We start from the raw sequence: 5,184 nt of genomic DNA, 5'->3' as shown, positions 1-5,184 counted from the left end.
GCACATTGCATAAATTCAAGAGTGTTCTTGGCAAGACATGAGCAATCTATTGGGGTTAACATTCATAATGCTCCTTCAACAACTATATGTAGTCAAACACATAGGACATTTCACCTTGTATTTGCCCTACATCTGGCCTATGCATCGGCCGAATTTGTAATCAGAAAAGAAGGTTTAGTCGGAGTATCACGGTAACTGTGTAATAAAGGAATTCTAAGAACTTTAATGTTTTTTTATCCATTTGGAATTACATTCCAGGCCCTTTAATTTCGCACTCAATTATAATAGCAATCTGGAAGCAATACCAGTACAATAAAAGTACAATATAATAGCAATCTGGAAGCAATACAGCATGCTGTAGCAATGCAACCCAAATTATGCAAATTTAAAAGAATTCCCATTCAACATAACACGAAACCCACCACAAATAAAAGTAAAGTTTACATGACCTACCAAAGCAACACAAATCATATTGTCTAAGATACATTGCGCAATGGAATATTGTTTTTACAGGTGCTTTTATTGTGGCCTGCAGAACCACACCTTGAGCACTTTCTTCTAATGGTGCCCTCTCTGTGCGAGGGAATTCTTATCTTCTTTCGTCTGCCTGGCATGACCCTTGCCATGGGAGGCAGCACAACTTGACTTCGAACATCTTCAGGAATATCCCACATTCCGTGAGGCTGTACCGGGTAGATGCTATCCGAATAAGCAGCCATCCAAGTTTTCCGAGTGTAATACCGAGAAGCCTTTGAGTATACATTTACTTTCAAGAAGCGGCAAACTGCAACTACATGCTTGCAAGGTAGCTGTTCAAGCTGAAACTTTCTACAACTACAACTGTTGTTCGTCAAATCTACGAGCGCGTCCATATAACCGTCCAAAACATTATACTGTGCATTATTTACTTTAACCACATTCATCCTTGCAGCATCCTCCAACCTGTTCCTCAACTTCTTCTCTCCAAAATTGGGGCACAATGTTGTTGTGCAATTCAAAGCCAAGTCACGACGTTCGGTGAACCATTTCACAAGGAGATTAATAATTTCCCCTATCAAATGAACCACTGGCATCATCCTTGCAAACCTAAGGACTGAGTTGATTGACTCCGCAATATTTGTTGTCATTACATTGTAGCGGCGTCCATCCATGTAAGCTCCAGACCACTTATGTAACCCTGCCTCTTCAAGATATTGAGCAACATGTTCCTTTCGCTTGATCTTGCGAAAATGACAATCAAATTCAGCAATGGAATAAGATTTCGCAGCCTTCTCAAAGTGCATAAGTATGTGATCATGCTTTTTCAACTTGCAAGTGCGTTTCATGTTCCCCTTCATATGATAAAAGCATATGCCATGTTGCGCAGTTGGAAAAACTTTGTTCCACACATTCTCTGTGCTAACATTGCGATCAGAAATAATAACAAGATTGGGACACTCACCAATGGCTTCATGAAGTTTAGTGAAAAACCAATGCCATGATGCATCCGTCTCCAAATCCCCGATCCCAAAAGCAAGAGGATATATATTTCGATTACCATCGAATGCATTTGCTACAAACATAACACCCTTGTACTTGGATTTTAAATGAGTGGCATCCAAGGCTATCACTGGGCGCATGGAAGAACGAAACCCTCTAATACATGCGCCAACCGCTATAAAGAAATACACAAAGTGATTGTTCTCATCAGTTTGGATGTGTGTTTTTGTGCCGGGATTCATACGCTCCAATTCATAGCAATAAGCTGGAAGAATATAATATGCCTCCTCCGCTGATCCTCTAATGTGACAATAGAGCTAACTCCCTTGCTTTCCAAGCTTTCGAATAATGGATGCTGAAACCAAACTTGTGTTTCACATCTCTCATAATGTCACTTGCTGTGTATATTGTCCGAGAATCCTTAAACTTCCTTTTAAATGAAGTGGCTACAAGTGCTGCAGTTGCTTGACGATGGTTGTCACTTACAAACCTCAAATCACATCCATGGACAGTTGTACACCTCACAATCATGAAGCTGTATTCTCCAACTCTCGATGCTCGGACTCGCCATGGGCATGGACGTTGACAACAAACCACAAGCAACCTCTTAGTGCAAGACAATTGCACCTTAAATTCAAAGTGGCCTCTTAATGCCATCAACTGTAACTCCATCAACAATGCTTTCTTAGTAGAGAAAATTTGCCCAACTATAATTTTCGGATTTTTTTCACTTCGCGAAAACCCCCTATCCAAATATGCTTCTCCATCATTTACACCGGCTTCATTGTACCGGTTTTGTTCACCTATTTGATTCCAATAATGTTCACAAATGGGTTCAGATTCTCTTCCTAAACGCATTATTGGCAGTTGGGCAGATGTGTTCAAGCAGCCCAAAATAGGAGGGGCAGAGTACACTAACACTTCATTTCTTTCAGTACCATTATCACCACCATGCATCTGATCCACCTCGCTAAAATCAATCATATCCATAAAATATGTCCCTACTTCACCTCCAACATCAGTGCCATTTGTATTATTCCAAGTTACTTCACTGCTTTCAACAATGGCAACTGAAGAACGACCCATCTTACTACTATCTGTCGTGATATGCATACTATCAACTACATCATTTGTCAGTCCTTTATCTTCTATACTCACGAGTAAGGGAGCTAGTTTTGAAGGTGTTACCTCAGAATTGTACTTCATAAAAAATTTGACATCATCATCGTCCTCAATCTTTATGTGCTTCGACTCATTCGAGGCCACCAAAACTGAGAATTTTAAGCTAACCTTGTCTTCCCTGCTGTTTGTATTACCAATCTGATGCACACGGTCCAACAGTTCAGCAAATTTGATGGTCCGTGGAACTATTAAGCCTTTTGACTCACCCCCTTCGTATTTGCACATCTTCTTCGAGGTGACCCATTTTCCATTGTAGCACACGAGAATAACAATTGTCTCTATTTCTGACCATGACAAAATAACATTTCATTAACACAATATAACCACAATAACCATACAATACAATAGCAATATAACCACAATATAAAAGCAATATAATAGCAATATAACATCAACATAACAGCAATACGACAGTAAAATAAGAGGAACACAACAGCAGTACACCAGTAACACATCAGCAATCACACTATACAGATCTACTACATCAAATGGAAAATCCCAAGTTTCAAGATTCACATATCCAGACCAATCTAACCCAAAGCAATTAAAGCCAAAACGAATTTAACACAAACCCAAACAATCAAAATATAACCCATTTCACATAATCCCACTGATTTTAAGAAAATAACCATCAACACTACCTTTTCGAGGTCGGCGATCCACTAAAGCTTCAAGGTTGCAAGCAGCTATTCAGAAGACATACCTAAAGGGAGGGGTTCGCGATTCCAAACAGAGAGCAAGAGACCGAATAGAGGGAGAAAAAGACATAATGAAGCTAGAGAGAGAAAGAGATGCGCTATGAGAAAGAGAGCAAAGAGAGAGAGAGAGAGTTGCGCTAGAGAGAGAGAGAGCCAAGAGAGACACAAAGAGCTGCGTTAGACAGAAACCAAAGAGAAAGAGAGTTGTGCCAGAGAGAGAGAGAGAGAGAGCTGAGTGACCTAAGAGAGAACAAACTTTTCGAACTTGTGAAAATTCAGCAATAAGTGGACAATAATTTTATATTTATAGGTGATAGTTGTACAAAAATTGGGGAGGGTGGTATTTTTAGTTAAGATTATAAAATTGATGGCATATAGGGCTATTTCCCTTTTTTTTTTCATGGGCTAGCCCGACCCAATATTATGGGCGAGTTTAGCCCAATATATTCTATAAAGGCAAGGCATGTCCCTTAAATTTTAAGCCCATAGACAGCCCGTCTCAGCCCAATAATTAAGTTAATAAATAATATATTTAAAAAAATAATGGGGCTTAACTAAAAGAGTAATTAATATTAGCTTATTTTATTGATATATTATTTATTAACTTAATTATATGACCTGATGGGGCTGTCTTTGGGCTTAAAATTTAAGGCCCAGGCTCAACCCTTTGCACAACGGGTTAGGCTAAGTAGAAAAAACAGGGCCGCGCTTGGGCCATTTTTACAAGCTTGCTTTTTATGTAGACTAAGAGATAAGAAAATTGTAAAACAAAAAAGGAATGAGACGAGCATGTCATTGGTGGGGTTAGAGCATTTGGAATGGGTTCCCTAAACCACCTTTTTAGACAAAATTTAGTGAGGAATTGGAAAAATACAAGTCCAACCATGCTCCCTATCTATCTCCTAAAATAGGGAGACCTGTAGGAGCTCCTAAATCCGAGAAGAGAAAAAAAAACTCCTAGTGGCTTTCTATGTAGTGATGCTTTATTTAATATTATCTTCATAATTTATTTAATGTTAACTTATTTGTTGTTATTTTTTTTGCCTTCACTTGATTGAGAAGGCCATTGATGAGGCAATTGAGTGGCTTGATAGGAACCAGTTGGCTAAAGTGGAGGAATTTGAGAACAAGCAAAAGGAACTGTAGGGCTTGTGCAACCCAATTATTGCTAAAATATAACAAGGAGCTAAGGTGCTAGCGGGGATGTGTCGTTAGGCAGTGCAGGTGGTGCTTAGATGCGCATGGCGGATTTGGCAATGCTAGCTCTGGTGGAGCAGGAGCTGGGCCTAAGATTGAAGTGGTTGACTAAGCTTGAGTTTCTTTTTGGATCTTCTGCTTTTGAACTCTTCACTTGTTTTATTGTTTTCTCTTGAGTGAAATGCTGGAATAATAGATAAACGTAGGAACTATCCGAGGGTGTGATGTATTTAAAGGTTGAATTAAAAGATAATTGAACCATTTATAACTCCCTAAACTAAGGAGTATGGCTAGAGTTGAAATTTTATAGAGAGCTCCTAAAATAGATTTCTAGTATTTTTATCTAAATTTTAACCCAAAAAATAAGGAGCATAGATGATCTTAGATTATAATAATAATACCATATCTTCACACAAGTCAAAGTGTGTATAAATATAACAAGAATGGATGAATATGACAAGATAAACTGCAGCTTAGTTGGAAAAGGCTCTGGCAGCTTCAAAGTCCCGTTTGGTTCATGGGAAAGGAGGGTTGGGAATGGGAAATCAATTGCTTTCCCATGTTTGATAAGTCCATGCATGGGAAATCGTTGTCTTGCACATGGGAAAGTAGGGGGAAAGTGAAGCCC

General features: G+C 39.0%; 1 pseudogene; it reads right to left on the bottom strand.

Annotated features, from left to right (window-relative positions):
- Nucleotides 1-428: 428 nt before the first annotated feature.
- On the bottom strand, nt 429-2,886 carry LOC148293898 (uncharacterized; annotated as a pseudogene).
- Between the last annotated feature and the right edge of the window lie 2,298 nt (nt 2,887-5,184).

Source organism: Prunus avium, chromosome 6 (assembly GCF_965620075.1).
Source record: "Prunus avium chromosome 6, drPruAviu1.hap1.1, whole genome shotgun sequence".
Taxonomy (NCBI): Eukaryota; Viridiplantae; Streptophyta; class Magnoliopsida; order Rosales; family Rosaceae; genus Prunus; species Prunus avium.
Note: the sequence above shows the minus strand (reverse complement) of the source record. Positions and strands in the feature narration are given on the sequence as shown.